Raw genomic sequence first — 19,412 nt, 5'->3', positions numbered from 1 at the left:
TATTCTTTTCACAAACTGACTAGTGCTGAAATGAATTACGCTCAGCTGGAAAAAGAGACTTTGGGCATCATTTTTGGGGTAAGAAGATCCACCACACCTTTATGAGCGTCATTTCACTCTTTAGATCATCAGCCCTTGGCCACAATCTTTGTGTGGTATTGAGGTATACCGTCTTTGGCAGCTGGTAGATTACAAAGATGGTCACGGATATTATTGGCACACACTTACGGTGTCCAATATCACAAGTCAGAGCAGCATGCACATGCTGATGCCTTGTCACCATTGATGTTCAAGTCAAGCGTGAACCTGAAGAACATTTAATCAACATCCTCTATTTCTCACTCACGGACAGTGTACCCGTGACTTCTTCTCAAGTCCAAAGAACCGATCCAATGACGGGAAAGTGAAGGACTTGATCCAAAGGAAATGCTGACAGACAATCATAGGAACAGTTAAGACCTCAAGCCCTACGTCACACAAAGACTCGAGTTGACAGTGCAGAATGGATTCTATTGTAGGGAATCCATGTGATGATATCTCTGTGCTTACGTAGGCACCTTATCAAGTCAGGTCTGTATCATCCTGCAACATATGGATTGTCCGAGCTTTTGTGCAATCATTAAAGCATTCTATCAAAATATCGACGGACCAATGGACATTGGCAAGGTGAGTAAACAAATTCCTAATGCCTTACAGGAATACTGCACACTCTACAATGCTGAGTTCAAATTCTGTTGTTCAAAAGATAACTACAAACACAGTTTGATTTGTTAACTCCGCCTGATACTTCAGAGATTGTCAAACGACAACAACAAGCACAAATTGCTTGGAGGGAGAAAAACTCTAAAAAGTGATTATTCAACCAGGGAGAGTGTTAGCTAGGATCTGCACCAACAGAAAATGGGTACCTGCTATGATTCTAGGAAAGACAGGTCCAATATCATACACGTACAGACGGACGATGAAAGAGTTTGGTGAAATGCTGATCAGCTACTTGCTTCACAAAGGCAATTCTCCAAAACCTCTCGAGGATCTTCCCTTGGAAAATCTAGTGAACGATACTTCAGAACAGAGAACAGAGGCAGTGATGAGTTCAGATTCTGTTTCTGAGGACATTCCAACATCAATAGTGAGAGATACAAGAGTAAGTACCTGTGGTATTATCAGGTATTGCTGTACCTAAGAGGCTGATGACCATTGGTTAAACCTAGGAGTTTACCATTGGCTGTTGTACATAGCTCCGCCCTGACAGGCGGAGTATAAGAACCGGTGCCGTCCCAGCAGCCTTCACTTTCTGTACCGAAGCTGCTGGGGAACAAGTTCTAGTCGATTAAAGTCTTCAGTTATGAAATCACTTTGTCTTGAGTGTAATTGATCGTGCATCAGTACCCAGGAAATGCCATCTACGAAAGGAAATGAGGGCACTTCAATGGTCTGGAGTAGCCAAGTACCAGAATGCCAAATTCTACTAAAAAGGAATAGATGTCTATCACAGAGACTGTCTTATTGAATTGTATCTGTGTATAGAATAATGCATAAGTGGATCTGTTGTATATATGTTAATCATTGTTGTTGCACTAATGAAGTAAAGGGGGAGGGGTGTTGTTATATATCAGGGAATACATTCCTGCTGGTTAGCATCACATGATGTGTAGTGACATTACCAGTTTGTGTGGGCTTTGGACAGATCACAATCTTTGATTGTGTGAGCAACACCCTTAATAAACCTCTCATCATGTTTTACAAGAATCCAGAGTGTGGGCAGCTCCATAATTTTTCACTTTACGGCGACAAAGAAAAATACATAAAAACATACACAGAAGATAGGAGCAGGAGGAGGCCATTCGGCCCTTTGAGCCTGCTCCACCGTTCGTCACAATCATGGCTGATCGTCCAACTCAATAACCTAATCCTGCTTCTTCCCCATAACCCTTGATCCCATTCGCCTCAAGTGCCTCATCCAGCCGCCCCTTGAATGTATTCAATGTCTTCGCCTCAACTCTCAGAATCAATGAACTCTCTTCAAATAAACTATTATCTTTGAAATTATGATATTCCAATTAGTAATACTGCCTTCATGCTTCACTTCAACAGGACAGGCATTTCTTGCTCAGTAAAGTTGAGCCATTCTGCTCCTTAGAGCGATAAGCCTTCTGTACAGTTATGTGGATAGAGGTACATCAGAACCCGATAGATGCCTCTCTCAATCCATTGGAATGCCTTGTCAAGAAATACATTTTTACATTTAAATTTGTCCTCTTTGCCATTTAATTAAATGCCGAAAATCAGTACTTTTACACTCTAATGGAATAATGTGGAGGTTACAAATATAGTTCATCTGTCCAAATTCAAAAAGTGAAGCTTTCTTGTAAGCTGTAGTATGTTAATGCTGTCAGCAGATGGCAGGTATTATCTGGATGAATACCAATCAGCAGCAGAGAACAGATTTATTTATATTGTTGTTTATAATCAAAGAGCATTTTTATCCTGAAAAAATCAATTGGAATGCTGCAAATGTCAGTAAATGGGAATATTTATTTAAAGGAAACAAGTATCACTTTATTCCCGATACATTTTAATGACAACACAATAGCAGTCAGGATTCATAGCCCTACTTGATTGAAGCAATTCAGTCAGTGATATATGATTGGATTCACATAAAAGCCATATGCAGAGATCCCCCAGCATGTAATTGACAAAGTACCATCAGTTTGATTGAAGACGAGTGCAGTACTCAAATTTTCTGTGCTTGATTAGATGAATCTGTTTCCTATTGATCGTCACAGTACTTGATTGATTAAGCCTGGGTGTGGAATCAGGGAAAAGTAAGCAAAGAGTCGAAAGAGCTGGAAGCTGCTAGAAGCATGGAGTAGACATTTTAAAGCACTGTAAATGAAATCTGTTACACACAGAAAAACTAGGGTCATCTCAGCATAAATCCGAGATATAAAATATATTTCCCTAACCATGTGATGCACCCTATGACTGGCTCTTTACTTTCTGCCGGATGTTAATTGATGATTTAAATTTTAATAGCTACAAAGTGCATGAATGCCAATTGAGACCGGGCATATATTTAATGGTTCTGATGATAATTCACTGACCTGAAATGATGGGGGGAATTTTTAACCCCTTCAAAATGGGTGTATTTTGTGAGGTGAGTTCAAAACTGGAAAACATTTCGAACCTAAAATTAGCCCACCTTGAACCTGCCTACGTCTGAATCTAATGGGGGTAGGATGGGGTTGGAAAACTGACACATCCCTAGGAGACCTGATGCCCATGCAAATATTTCAATGAGATTGTGTGTTTCAGATTATATTTTGCTCCAATTTTAACACTGGCCAGCTGGGTTTCTCTGGTATCAGGAAACTCGACTTAAGTGAGGCAGGGGTTGCCGCATTGAACAGCTAACTGCTTTCTGGCACTGCTTCTGGTCAAGGAAGAACAGGAGTTCTTCTCCTACCCACATTATTAAACCTGTTAGCCTTCCTAATAATAATAATCATCTTTATTATTGTCACAAATAGGCTTACATTAACACTGCAATGAAGTTACTGTGAAAAGCCCCTCGTCGCCACATTCCGGCGCCTGTTCAGGTACACTGAGGGAGAATTCAGAATGTCCAATTCACCTAACAAGCACGTCTTGCGGAACTTGTGGGAGGAAACGAGCATGCAGACTCTGCACAGAGAGTGACCCAAACGAGAATCAAACCTGGGACCCTGGCACTGTGAAGCAACAGTCTAGTCATCGGCATCTGATACCCAATGCTTTCCTGATGTCCTTCATGGAGTCACTGAGGTATTTCTTTTCTCTCTTGTCCCAGTCTCTCCAGTCTCTTCATGATCTGTTCCCCATCTCCCTAGATCTTACTGGTCCCTCCAATCTGCCCACTCCCCTTCCCTTCCTCCATCAATATCCTACTTCACTTCCAAATTCTCCAGACCCCTTTAGCCTCATTGATGTCCCCCCTCCTGACCTTTGATCTCGCCCTATCTCCTCGATGCATGTGGCCTGGTTGCACAGGCCTACCTGGCTGCCAGACAACCTTTCAATCTGTCTGGTTGTGGTTGGGAAACAGAATGCAAATATGGTAATCTTTTTTTTAAATAAATTTAGATGTGGTGAATGTATTCACCTAAGAATGAACTGTCTGTATAGTGCTGTGACCTATGACCTGGAAATGATAATACGGTCTACTTCCAGGTACTGTACTGGAACACCGGTGGGCTCCGCCTCCGGCTACACCCTCACTGGTGGGATATATAGACCGGCCACCTGTGGGTGGCACTAATTTGTACAGCAGATACTGGCAGGCGATTTCCTGGATAATAAAGCTTAATGTTCACTCGTTCTCACGGTCTCACAGTGAATTGATGGTATAACAATTTATTATCCAGCGACAGCACCATGGAAGCCGCTCTAAAGCCAGATAAGCTTGAACTCGATGCGCGAGCAACAGAGGCCAAGGAGATCTTCAACCACTGGCTTCGCTGATTCGAGGCTTACCTCGACTCCTCCACAACGCCTCCCTCTGAAACCCTCAAGCTGCGACTCCTCCACGCTCGGGTGAGCCATCGAATCTCCGTGATGATAGAGAAGCTGCCATGTACGAGGCGGCGGTCGCGACCTTCAAGGTGCATTTCGTGAAGCCTGTAAACGAAGTGTTCGCCCGACACCTCCTCACTACTCGCCGTCAACGCGCTGGGGAATCGCTCGACGAGTACCTGGAAAACCTGACCCTACTCGCAAGGAACTGCAGCTATTGGGATGTGACGGCGGAGGAGCACATGAACCTACAGATCCGGGACACCTACATGGCTGGGGTCCGATTGAACTACATCAGGCAGCGCCTGCTGGAAAATGGGACCACTGACCTGCGGGTCACGGTAGAACTAGCCAGCTCGTTAGAGGTGGCCTACCAGAGCCTCAGTGCATTCCCCGCGGACCCGGGGAACCCTTCGTGGACACCATCGTCGCGGCGCCCATCGGACCCGACTACGTCATAGGTCTGTGCCGCGTGGCTGCCCGTCCAGACCGGGGAACCGCAGTGCTACTTCTGCAGCCAGGGTTAACACCCTCGGCATCGTTGTCCAGCCCGCACAGCGACGTGCAGCGACTGTGGCAAAAAGGGACACTTCACCAGAGTCTGTCTGGGCCAACCTAAAGCCCAGAAGTCGAAAACTCACCAGACCCGATCCATGGACTCACAGGCCCGCAGACCCCGCAATGTGGCTGCGTGCCAGCCAGGAACGCCCCCTTCAGACGCATCATCAGCCTCCTTCGGCTCATGGGGGCCGCCATCTTGGCCGCCGGCTCCAACACCAACCGACAAGTGCGACTCATGAGGGCCACCATCTTGGCCGCCGGCTTCGGTACTGGCCGACACGTACGACTCATGGGGGCCGCCATTTTGTGATACCGCCGACCACACAGGCTACCCGCAGCTTGGCGCAGTCACCCTCGACCAGTCGCAGCCAAAGCACCTGAAAAATTCCATGATGGTCGTCCGGGTCAACAGGCACGAGACCCCCTGTCTTTTCGACTCCGGGAGCACGGAGAGCTTTGCCGACACTGACACGTAAGGCGCTGCTCCCTTCACATCTACCCCGCATCCCAAACAATCTCCCTTGCCTCCGGATCCCATTCGGTTTAGATCCGGGGGTACTGTATTGCCAACCTCGCGATGCAGGGCGCCGAGTACGCTCGTTTTAAGCTGTACGTCCTCCCTCACCTCTGCGCCCCCCTACTGCTTGGATTAGACTTCCAATGCAGTCACCGAAGCCTGACCCTACAGTTCGGCAGACACTTATCCGCCTCACGGTATACAGCCTCGCGACCCTCAAGGTCCCCCCCCCCCCCCCTTCCCTCTTTACGAACCTCACTCCCAACTGTAAGCCTGTCACCACCAGGTTCAGAAGGTATAGTTCCCAAGACATGATTTTTATCAAGTCGGAGGTCCAGCGATTGTTGAGGGAAGGGATCATCGAGGCCAGCAACAGCCCTTGGAGAGCACAAGTGGTGATCGTCTGGACCGGGGAAAAGAATCGGATGGTTGTGGACTACAGCCAGACCATTAACAGGTTCACGCAACTGGATGCGTACCCCCTCCCCCGCACAGCGGAGATTGTCAACCAGATCGCGCAGTACCGTGTGTTCTCAACGGTCGATCTGAAGTCAGCCTACCACCAGCTCCCAATCCGCCTGGAAGAGCGCCACTGTACTGCCTTTGAAGCAGCCGGCCAACTCTTCCACTTCCTCAGGGTCCCTTACGGCGTCACTAACGGGGTCTCGGTTTTTCAGAGAACGATGGACCGAATGGTGGGCCAGTACGGGTTGCGGGCTACATATCCGTACTTGGACAATGTTACCATCTGCGGCCACAATCAGCAGGACCATGACGCCAACCTTCAGAGGTTCCTCCAGGCTGCCCAATCCCTCAACCTCACATATAACAAAGAGAAGTGCGTTTTCCGCACTACCCGACTAGCCATCCTCAGTTACGTCGTGGAGAACGGAGTCCTAGGGCCCGACCCCGACCGCATGCGCCCTCTCACGGAACTTCCCCCTTCCCACAGCCTCAAAGTCCTCAAACGATGCCAGGGGCTGTTCTCTTACTATGCCCAGTGGGTCCCCAACTATGTGGACAAAGCCCGCCCACTTTTTAAAACCACCACATTTCCCCTGACGACTGAGGCCCGCTCGGCCTTCAGCCGCATCAAGGCCGACATCACTAAGGCCACAATGCATGCTGTGGATGAGTCCGTCCCCTTCCAGGTAGAGAGGGATGTGGCAGACGTCGCCCTGGCCGCCACACTCAACCAGGCGGGCAGACCGGTAGCCTTCTTTTCTAGAACCCTCCACACTTCCGAAATCCCACATTCCTTGGTCGAGAAGGAAGCACAAACCATAGTGGAAGCCGTGCGGCACTGGAGACACTACCTAGCTGGTAGGAGGTGCACCCTCGTCACCAACCAGCGGTCGGTCGCCTTCATGTTTGACAACGCATAACGGGGCAAGATTAAGAATGACAAAATCTTGAGGTGGAGGGTCGAACTCTCCACCTACAATTACGATATCAAATATTGTCCTGGGAAGCTCAATGAGCCCCAGATGCCCTGTCCCACGGCACATGCGCCAGCGCACAAGATAGCCGACTTCGGGCTATCCACGATGACCTCAGTCACCCGGGGGTCACCCGGCTTACCCACTTTATTAATGCCTGCAATCTGTCCTACTCCACTGAGGTGGTCAAGGCCATGACCAGGGACTGCCACGTCTGCGCGGAGTGCAAACCGCACTTCTACCGGCCAGACAAGGCCCACCTGGTAAAGGCCTCCCCGCCCTTTGAGCGCCTCAGTATTGACTTCAAAGGGCCTCTCCCCTCCATCAACCGTAATGTGTACTTCCTATCCGTCGTTGATCAGTACTCCCACTTCCCCTTCGCTGTCCCCTGCCCTGACATGACCTCGGCCACGGTTATAAAGGCACTGCACAGCATCTTCACACTGTTCGGTTTCCCTGCGAACGTCCACAGTGACCGGGGCACATCGTTCATGAGCGATGAGCTGCGTCAGTACCTGCTCAGTAAGAGCATCGCCTCGAGCAGGACTACGAGCTATAACCCGCAGGGAAATGGGCAGGTGGACAGGGAGAACGCAACGGTATGGAAGGCCGTCCTTCTGGCCCTCCGGTCTAGAAGTGTCCTGATCCCCCGCTGGCAGGAGGTCCTCCCCGATGCCCTCCACTCCATTAGATCATTCCTCTGCACAGCCACGAAGGAGACCCCTCACTACCGTTTGTTTGTCTTCCCTAAGAAGTCCATCTCCGGGGTCTTGCTTCCATCCTGGCTGACAACTCCGGGACCTGTCCTTCTCCGGAAGCATGCAAGGAGTCATAAAATCGACCCCCTGGTTGAGAGAGTCCAGCTGCTGCACGCCAACCCCCAGTACACCTATGCCGCGCACCAGGACGGACGGCAAGATACGGTCTTCCATACGGGACCTGGTGCCAGCTGGTTCCCCTGCCAATGTGCCGTCCTCCCCGCTGCTTACCGTCACCCCCAGCACCCCTTACGCCTCCCTGGGTATCCTGTATTGTCCCGCGCCTGCACTGCCTCCACCCACCACCCCTCTGCCAACCCCACCCCTCAATCGTCTCTGACACGCCGGACTGAAGCTCAAGCTCCAGACAACACGCCCCCGGAGTCACCACCTGCAACAACCGTGCCCGCCACATCGCCTGAGCTGAGGAGGTCTAAAAGAACAATCCGGCCTCCAGACAGACTGAACATTTGATGACCCCACGTCACCCCGGATGGACTTGACTTTTTTAACAGGGGGTGAATGTGGTGAATGTATTCACCTAAGTATGAACTGTCTGTCTAGTGCTGTGACCTTTGACGTGGAAATGATAATACGGTCTACTTCCAGGTACTGTACTGGAACCCCGGTGGGCTCCGCCTCTGGCTCCGCCCTCACCGGGGGGGGATATGTAGACTGGCCACCTGTGGGTGGCACTCAATTTTTTCCCAATTCAGGGGCAATTTAGCCGATCCACCTAAACTGCTCATCTCTGTGCAAAACCCACACAGACATGGGTAGTATGTGCAAACTCCACAGGACAGTGATCTTGGGCCGGGATTTGAACCGGGTCCTCAGCGCCGCAGTCCCAGTGTTATCCACTGCGCCACGTGCCGCCCTCAAATATGGTAATCTTGTCCTGCCACTACCTTCGGCACAGTCCGAAAGAAACCCATCCTTCTGGATTGACTCAACCACAAAACATTTCCTCACCACCCCCGCTGCTTCCTCCCCCCCCGTCTGGTAAATATCAGGGCCACTAACTCTCTCCATAAATGTTTCATGACTAGCTGAGTGTGTTTCCAGAAATTTCTGCCTTAGTTTCAGCTTTGCAGTATTTTGCTCTTGATATATGTAATGATTTTTATTTAATATTAATGATTGGATTGAACTAATGTTGAGATGATAAAAGTCTGACTCTGGAAACCTAAAGTAAAATCAGGAAATGGAGATCAGTAAGAATTAAAGATAGCTTCGTTGTCTGTCTTTTGTGTGTTCCATCGCAACTCAATCCTCCCATTAAGAGCTATTGGCGGTTGCGCTCATTCCGGTTGGGGCCTATGTTCCTCCGTGCCAGGCCCCTGTAGGGCTCCGCCATGTGGCACGGGGGCCGGCGTGAAGACAGCCACCGTGCGCATGCGTGGACCCACGGTCGGCCGCAGTGTGCATGCCGGCCGCCATGCGCATGCCGGCCGCAGTGTGCATGCGCGGCTGGGTAGGCGTAACTGCAGGGACCCACCAGCAGCCGAAGCTGTGGGACGCTCGCTGGGGCCCTGCTCGGCCTCTTGAAAATGGAGAATCACCCCGGATCTTCGAGGAAAAATTCCCACGGACTTTTTCATGGGGGAGTGATTCTCGCCCGTTTTCCGGCGGGCGTGGGAACTTTGTCCCCGGAAGAGAGAATCCCACCCCCTAACAGCCAGAAGAAGCCAGTAAAAATAAGTATTTTTTTCATTGTTTTATTCTACTTCTGAAGCCTGCACTTCGTTTTCCAACCTAAATCACTGCTTGGTGGGCGGAGAGTTTTTTTTCCGAAATTTATTGTACCCAATTCATTTTTTCCAATCAAGGGGCAATTTTAGCGTGGCCAATCCACCTAGCCTGCACATCTTTGGGTTGTGGGGGCGGAACCCACGCAAACACGGGGAGAATGTGCAAACTCCACACGGGCAGTGACCCAGAGCCGGGATCGAATCTAGGAGCTCAGCGGAGTGAGGCTGCAGTGCTAACCTCTGCACCACCGCGCTGCTCTTGGTGGACGGAGAGTTAACCTGGAAAAATCAGAGAGAGTTATCAGCTCCACCATTGCAGTCATGCTGAGTAGTCATGTAGCATCAAGGGCCCCTACTGAAACTGGAATCAATGGGAATCAGGGGGGAAACAGTCCTCTAGTTGGAGTCATACATGACACAATGGAAGATGGTTGTGGTGGTTGAAGGTCAGTCACCTGAGTCCCAGGACATCACTGCTGGAGTTCCTCAGGGTAGTGTCCTAGGCCCAACCATCTTCAGCTGCTTCATCAATGACCTCCCTTCCATCATAAGGTCAGAAGTGGGGGTGTTTGCGGATGACTGCACAATGTTCAGCACCGGTCGTGACTCCTCAGATAATGAAGCAATCCATGTCCAAATGCAGCAAGACCTGGACAATATCCAGGCTTGGGCTGACAAGCGGCAAGTTACATTTGTGCCACACAAGTGCCAGGCAATGACCATCTCCTACAAGAGAGGATCTAACCACTGCCTCTTGATATTGAAAAGCATTATCATCGCTGAATTCCCCACAATCAACATCCTGGGCGTTACCATTCAACAGAAGCTGAATTTACGAGCCACATTAATACTGTGGCGACCAGGGCAGGTCAAAGATTAGGAAACTCACCTTCTGACCCCCCCCAAAGCCTGTCCACCATCTACAAGGCACATGTCAGGAGTATAATGGAATAGTCTCCACTTGCCTGGATGAGTGCAGCTGCAACAACATTTAAGAAGCTTGACACCATCCAGGACAAAGCAGCCCGCTTGATTGCTCCCCCTTCCACTAACATTCAAACCTTCCAGTACCGTCAGTGGCAGCCGTGTGAACCATCTACTGTGTAACTCACTGATGTTCCTAAGACAGCACCTTCCAACCTTAAGACCACTGCCATCTAGAAGGACAAGAGCAGCAGATACCTGGGAACCCGACCACCTGGAGGTTCCCCTCCAAGTCAATCACCACCCTGACTTGGAAATATATCGCCGCTCCTTCACTATCGCTGGGGCAACATCCTGGCACTCTCTCCTGAACACAATACTGGGTGCATCTACACCGCAGGGATTGCAGTGGTTCAAGAACGCAACTGACCATCACCTTCTGAAGGGCAACGAGGGATGGGCAATAAATGCTGGCCTACAATTACTTCACAGCTCCAGGGTCCCAGGTTCGATTCCGGCTTGGGTCGCTGTCTGTGCGGAGTCTACACATACTCCCCATGTGTGCGGGGTTTCCTCCGGGTGCTCCGGTTTCCTCCCACAGTCCAAAGATGTGCAGGTTAGGTGGACTGGCCATGATCAATTGTCCTTAATGTCCAAAATTGCCCTTAGTGTTGGGTGGGGTTACTGGGTTATGGGGATAGGGTGGAGGTGTTGATCTTGGGTAGGGAGCTCTTTCCAAGAGCCGGTGCAGGCTCAATGGGCCGAATGGCCTCCTTCTGCACTGTAAATTCTATGATAAATTCTATGATAACCAGCGACACCCACATCCCGTGAATGAATTATAAAATAGTCATGTAGGATGAGCTAAGGGAGTGGCTACTAAAGATACTGAATTCAGGGCTAAGTTAAGCTGAAACATAGCTGCTGATGGAAGCCAGAATTGCTATCAACTCTTTCAGATAGCAATACCCCTGCAAAAGCCACAAAATAACAACAACATTTCTAACATTTAATTGGAAAACAGCAGACCTCCTATCTGAGTATAGCTTATTCTGACAATGAGTAGAACTGTGCTTCCTGGATCTCAATATTTCCGAGCCAGATAAGCATGGCGGTAAGATTTACATTGATATAGGCAATGAAGGTCTCTGAACCGGTCAGGTCTGTTCGACAACCATCCTCAAAAAATCCAGAAAAAATATGGCAAACACTTGAAGACCAACTAAGTGTCGCGCACAACTTCCAAATGTACCATCCGGAATTTGTGTCTTTTCTGCAACAATCGACAGACACCATTGATCAATTCATCAGTAGATACAGAAGGAGTGTGAATGTGACTTCACAGAATTAGAGCTAGTCAACAGAATAATCAACCTTGTGATAGGACCGACCCCAATGGGAGTATTCCAAGAAGACCGCTTGGTTCAACCTAAAGGTTATACAGTGGGAGTCCTGCTGCAAAGCGGACGCAAGTACAATCCCTACAGGCAATTTGTATACCATTGGCATGATAGCCAAAACAGGCAAGTCTAATAAACAGTGTGGGTGGTGCCGTTTCATTCATGCACCCAGAAAATGCCCAGCTTTTAATGCGAAGTGCAAAATGTGTGGCACCAGAGGGCATTAGATGCACAAATGCAGAAAGCAAAGATGGTAACAGGAGCTTCAACATCACTAGAAGCCACAATCAGAGGCCAGACTGGTACAACATTACAAACATCCAAGGACGCATGCCAAACAGCATCAAAACAAGATCCACAAAAAGTAGTCAAGCTAGATGGTCAAATAATGAGGATGAACAGGCCATTGATACACAAGTATGCCAACATTCAGCATATTGAACATCAAAGAATGTTTTGGCACAGTGGTACCAACTGAAGCCTTTGCCACCATCAGGGTTAAATGCCCATAGATGAAGATCAGCATAACCTCTACGCAAAACTGGATACTGGTGCAGAGGCAAACACCTTTCCACTTTGCACACTAAAGTGTATGTACTCACAGAAGTGGCAAGGGATGATTCAACCAACTGCTGCCAAACTCACCGTGTACAATGGTTCAGAGGTTCCATCCCTGCATTACACTTAAGTTTCACTAATGAGGCTCACATCGCTCACGCCAGATATATTACATTGTGGACAGCACGGGTCCAGTGATCGCAGGCCTACTGGCATGCAAGGATCTGTCCATGGTCACCCTCCATGGCAATGCCAAGACCATGATGAGGACCATAGAATTCCTATAGTGCAGAAGGAGGCCATTCAGCCCAAATCTGTATCAACCCTCTGAAAGGGCATCCACCTAGGCCAACTCTCCCATCCTATCCCCGTCACCCCATAATCCCACCTAACCTGCACATCCTTGGACACTAATCCACTAATCATGGCCAATCCACCTCACCTGCACTTCTTTGGACTGTGGGAAGAAACTGGAGCACTGGGAGGAAATCCACGCAGATATGGGGACAACGTGCAGACTCCACACAGACAGTGACCCAAGGCCAGAATTGAACCTGTGTCTCTAGCGTGAGGCAGCAGTGCTAGCCACTGTGCCACCATGCCACCAGAGCCCACAAGTAGCACAAACGGAAAGCTTTTGCTTACACGAGAAGATCACCGAACATTGCAACATAGATCATCAGCTGATGTGTATACCCATTCCTAATGAGCACACTTTATCATGTTATGGAATCGATGCAGAATTACGACTCAACAGGCAAGTGTGACAAACCTTCCCAGTCATCACTCATCCATACTCCCAGGGGGGCATGATACACTACTTGGGAAGATGAACGCTGTCCATGATTGGCTTGGGGTAACGAATGACCCAACCTGAACTTTCGTCAGAAAGTTCGAGTACAACTGATGGCATCTGGAATCCAACAGAAATTGACAGCATATCCCCAGAATAAAGACCGTACCAGGTACAAACACCAAATGGCAGGACGGTGACAAAACAAAAACAAATGCCAAAACGGGACAATATCACAGTCAGAAACACAGAGTAACCCGACTGTCACTAGAACATGCTCCGAGACACAATACCAGAAAAGCACCCCTTAACTCGTATTGTGAAAACATACAACAGCCTCCAGCAAAGATCACCATAACTATGTTGAGATGGATAAGAAACATTTTTAAAAATTCATTCATGGGATGTGGGCGTGGTAGAATAGGATTGCTGACAGATTGCTGGCCAGGATTAGACGTTCAAATCAAAGAGAAAGTGGAGTAATGTCAGTCTTGAACAAAACTAAGAAACTCGCCACTATTAAACCATTGCACCCATGGGAATGGCTGACGCAGCCATGGCGGAGAATACACATCGATGATGTTGGTCCACTGGAGGGTCACATGTTCCTAGTGATTGTGAATGCACACTCTAAATGGCCAGATCGTGAAATACACCATGACCGAAGAAACCATTGAAAGCAAAACAAAATATTTGCAAACATTGGTACACTGGAGCAGTTCGTAAGTGACAATGGAACTCAGTTCAAGGAGTTTGAGGACTACTTAAGAGGAAGCAGTATACAGCGCAAAGTCAGCTCCGTACTATCCTGCAACAAATCGGTTGGCTGAATGTTTTGTTCAATCATTCAAACAGTCCATTAAGGCATTGAAGGACCAAGGTACATTGGCAAGAAGAGTAAACAAACTCTAATGTCTTACCAGAACACCGCTCACACAACAATACAAAGTTCACCAGCAATGCTGCTGTTCAGGAGGAAACCAAGAACACAGTTTGATTTGTTAGTACGACCTGATACTTCAGAGACTGTCAAATGACAACAAGCACAGATTGCTAGGAGAGAACAGAAATCTAAAAAGCGAATATTCAAACAAGGAGAGTGAGTGCTAGCCAGAAGCGACACCACCAACGAGAAATGAGTACCTGCTGTGATACTAATAAAGATAGGTCCAATATCATACACCATATGGATGGGTGCTGAAAGAGCTCAGCAACATCGTGGTGGCCAGCTGCAAGCTTCATAAAGTGAACACGTGGAAACTTCTCAATATGTATTTCCCTTGGACAATGTGGACCTGTGTTTTTCCAGCATTTTTTTCACAGGATCCACTTTTGCCAACCGGCCGATCTGAGTGACACACGCCACATTCACTGACTTTCAATACAAAAGGGGAGCCTCCTCACAATCCCACTTCAATCAGGTTCAAAGAAGGAGAGGGGAATGTGCATATTAGGTACAGACTTCAGCCAGCTCCTTTGTGCCATATTCATACAGATGAAAATAGAAAATCCACCTCGCACATGTGAGTCACCGTGAAGGGCAATAGCAACAAAATGCTTGTTTTACTCAGCATTGGACACTCCTGGGACTACTCCAAAATTCTGACAGCTTCATGGGCTTTTGGTGTGTTTTAATGTGGTATCACAGGTCAGCTGCAGCAACGTAGTCTTTTGATTTAGAGTCGACTGGAAGTTAATAACTAACTCTGAGGTCTCAACCTCAAAAGGAATTTTTCACCCACCACTTCTCTTTCAAAATCTGAAACTTCTCCTCTCATTTGCCAATACTTCCCTGCATGGGTTTTTCATCCTTATTTGCATTGGCACATTTGGCAAAACCATGCATCAAGAAGCCTTATACTGCTTTGTTCCTGAGCTATGTTTCTTCTTTGTAGGCTGTTAACTAGAGGCCCTGCAGCTATTCTCAACTTGGAAGCCAGTCGCGGCCATTGGGCACTCCTGCCTCGATCGGAACCACAGCAGGAACAGTGCAACCAATCACTCCATGACCCTCCCAACACAACCCACCCATGGATCGCAACCACACTTTGAAAAATCCTGATGTAGGCAGCGAAGTTTCAGAACAGAGGCCAGGTGCAGAGGCATGTTCAGATTTTGTGTCTGAGAACTTTCCAATACCAATAGAGATGGACACTGGGGTATCTTCCCAGGAAGTACCACCTGCTGAAGGAAAAGAGGACACTTTCAAGGTCTTGAATAACCAGGTTCCAGAACGTTGAATACAACCTAAAAGGAATAGACATCCACCTCTTACTGAGTTGTATATATGTGAAGAAACATAATGCATAAGTGGGTCTCTTGCAAAAATGTTAAGCAGTTGTCATTGTACTAAAGAAGTAAAGGAGGAGGGGTGTAATGTATGAGAATAAATCCCTGTAGTGACGTCAGCAGAGAGTGTTTGCACTGGCTTCAGTTCTCCATCTTGGATTGCATGAGCAATATCCCTAATAAAACCTCTCATCGTTTTTGTAAGAATCCAGAGTGTGAGCATCTCCATACCTTTTTTCTTTGTACAGTAAGAAGTCTTACAACACCAGGTTAAAGTCCAACAGGTTTGTTTCAAATCACTAGCTATCAGAGCACTGCTCCTTCCTCAGGTGAATGAAGAGGTATGTTCCAGAAACATATGTATAGACAAAGTCAAAGGTGCAAGATGATACTTTGAATGTGAGCATTTGCAGGTAATTAAGTCTTTACAGATTCAGACAGAGGGGTAACCCCAGGTTAAAGAGGTGTGAATTGTCGCAAGCCAGGACAGTTGGTAGGTTTTCACAAGGCCAGGCCAGATGGTGGGGGTTGTTCCTGGTTCAACTGGTCCATGGGTGCTGAGTTTGGAACATTCCTCGTCACAATGGACATCTCGGCACCAGCATCCCCATGATGACGGCATTGCTGCAACAGTCTCAGTACTTAACACCGACAACTGACAATCTCCAGACGCAATTCTGCAACTCATCCGCTTCATTTTGGATCATAATGTCTTCACCTTCGACAACAAGTTCTCATTCAGACACACAGAACAGCCTTGGGGACCAAATTCGCACCTCAATATGCCAACATCTTCATGCACAAGTTTGAACAAGACCTCCTCACCGCACAGGACCTTCAACCGACGTTATACACCAGATACATCGATGACAGTTTTTTCCTTTGGACCCACGCGAAGAATCACTGAAACGACTACATGATGACATCAATAAGTTACATCTCACCATCAGACTCACTATGGACTACTCTCCAATATCGGTTGCATTCTTGGACACACTCATCTCCATCAAGGACGGTCACCTCAGCACTTCGCTTTACTGCAAGCCCATGGATAACCTCATGATGCTCCACTTCTCCAGCTTCCACCCTAAACACATTAAAGAAGCCATCCCCTATGGACAAGCCCTCCGTATACACAGGATCTGCTCAGGCGAGGAGGAGCGTAACAGACATCTACAGACGCTGAAAGATGCCCTCGTACGAACGGGATATGGCGCTCGACTCATCGATCGACAGATCAAACGCGCCACAGAAAAAAATCCGCACCGACCTCCTCAGAAGACAAACACGGGACACAACCGACAGAGTACCCTTCGTCGTCCAGTACTTCCCCAGAGGGGCAAAACTACGACATCTTCTTCGCAGCCTTCAACACGTCATCGATGAAGATGAATATCTTGCCAAGGTCATCCCCACACCCCCACTACTTGCCTTCAAACAACTGAGCAACCTCAAACAAACCATTGTTTGCAGCAAACTACTCAGCCTTCAGAACAGCGACCACAACACCACACAACCCTGCCGAAAGCAATCTCTGCAAGACATGCCAGATCATCGACATGGGTACCACCATTACACGTGAGAACACCACCCACCAGGTACACGGTACATGCTCGTGCGACTCGGCCAACGTTGTCTACCTCATACGCTGCAGGAAAGGATGTCCCAAAGCGTGATATATTGGCGAGACTATGCAGACGCTGCAACAACGGATGAACGGACATCACGCGACAATCGCCAGGCAGGAATGTTCCCTTCCGGTCGGGGAACACTTCAGCAGTCAAGGGCAATCAGCCTCTGATCTCCGGGTAAGCGTTCTCCAAGGCGGCCTCCAGGACGCGCGACAATGCAAAATCGCCGAGCAGAAACTTATTGCCAAGTTCCACACACATGAGTGCGGCCTCAACCGGGACTTTGGATTCATGTTGCATTACATTCATCCCCCACCATCTGGCCTGGGCTTGCAAAATCATACCAACTGTCTTGGCTTGAGACAATTTACACCTCTTTAACCTGGGGTTACCCCTCTCCCTGGATCTGTAAAGACTTAATAAACCTGAAAATGCTCGCATTCAAAGTATCATCTTGCATCTTTGACTTTGTCCATATATATGATTCTGGAACCTACCTCTTCATTCACCTGAGGAAGGAGCAGTGCTCCGAAAGCTAGTGATTTGAAACAAACCTGTTGGACTTTAACCGGGTGTTGTAAGACTTCTAACTGTGCTCACCCCAGTCTAATGCCGGCATATCCACATCATTTTTTCTTTGCGGCAGCCTCAAAGGTATATCAGGGGCCATGGGCCAAGTTTGATGGGCCGAGATTGACTTCGCCAAATTAGATTAAATTGGCTAGGAATCCTTAAAATTAATGAAGGAGATTTTCTTGACGTCTTTAGAAAACCAAGAGGTTTTCCATGATGTTCGGCAAGATACAGGACCTAAAAGCAAAACATTTGCATGGATCCTGAAGTCACAACCAAGTTTTATAGAGCCTGATCCATGCCCTATGCCTTACATGAGAAGGTTGATTCTGAACTCAAGTGGCTGAAAGAATAGGCATCATCAAGCCTGTGCAATTTTGGAATGGGTGGCTCCCATTGTGCCAGTAGTTAAGACCGATAGAACCATTAAGATAGGTGGCGACGATAAATTAACTGTGAATCAGGCCGCATATTTGGGCTGATACCCTATGCCAAGAATTAAAGATTTATATGCTAAATTAGTAGGAGGCTTTACTTACACTAAACTTGATGTGAGCCGTGAGTACCAACAATTATAAATAGATGCGGTGTCTGGATAATTTTGTTACTTTAAATACTCACAATGGCTTATATCGGTGTATCCAACTGCCTTTCGGAGTCACAGTGACGTGTGCGATTTTCCAATGCATGATGGAAAGCTTACTACAGGGCCTACCTAAGGTGGTTGTCTATCTAGGTGATGTACTGATTACAGGGGCATCTGAAGAGAAGCACACAGCAAATCTCAAACAAGTTTTAAAAAGATTTAAGAAGGCTGGAGTTTGGCTAAAATGGGAAAAATGTATGTTTCAGGCTCATGAAGTGACGTACTTGGGGTTTAGAGTTGACGCCCAAGGCTGCCCCCTGTGACAGATTAGATAAAAGCATTAAGGAAGCGTTGGCCCCCAAAATGTGTCAGAATTTTAATCTTTTTTAGGAATGGTAAATTATTACAGAAGATTTATTCCTAATCTTTCTATGTTGTTGGCACCCCGACACACACTATTCAAAAATACCAGAGGTGGTATTGGAAAGAGCACCAGGAGGAAGCCTTTAAACAGGTTAAACTAGCTTTGCAGCCATCTCGTGAGTTCATTTTGACCCCTCAAAAGAGAATATTTCCCACCTGCTACACGTCGACTTATGGAATTGGAGTGGTTTTATCTCATAAGATGGAAGATCGCGCAGAAGGCCTATCGCCGATGCTTTAAGGACTCTGACCGATGCCAGAAAGGCTTAATCACAAATAGAAAAAGTGGGACTAGCCTAATCTTTGGAATGAAGAAGTTCCATCAATACGTTTATGGACGACACTTCAGAGTAGTTAGACTTATTTAGGGAAGATAAGGACAATCCTCCATGGCTTCAGCTCAGGTCCAACACTGGGCTCTATTGTTAGCAGCCTATGAGTATACTTTTCAGCACATGCTGGGCACACACATATCAAACGCGGCTGCTTTAAGCCGCCTTCTCCTACCAGAAAATATACCACCACCGCCAATGCCACAGGAAATTGTCCTTGCTCTAACCTTTCTTGCTACATTACCCATGTCAGCATGACGGGTCAAGTTGTGGACCCAGAAGGACCCCATATTATCTAGAGTTAAGCATATGGTCCTCCTAGGCTG

General features: G+C 47.8%; 1 pseudogene; it reads left to right on the top strand.

The window, feature by feature from the left end:
- Positions 1-961: 961 nt before the first annotated feature.
- The window catches only part of LOC140407516 (dual specificity protein phosphatase 18-like), a 63,439-nt pseudogene continuing 44,988 nt past the window's right edge, over positions 962-19,412 (top strand).

This window comes from Scyliorhinus torazame, chromosome 2 (assembly GCF_047496885.1).
Source record: "Scyliorhinus torazame isolate Kashiwa2021f chromosome 2, sScyTor2.1, whole genome shotgun sequence".
NCBI lineage: Eukaryota > Metazoa > Chordata > Chondrichthyes > Carcharhiniformes > Scyliorhinidae > Scyliorhinus > Scyliorhinus torazame.
The sequence above is the reverse complement of the archived record's forward strand: the minus strand, read 5'-3'. Positions and strand labels throughout refer to the sequence as shown.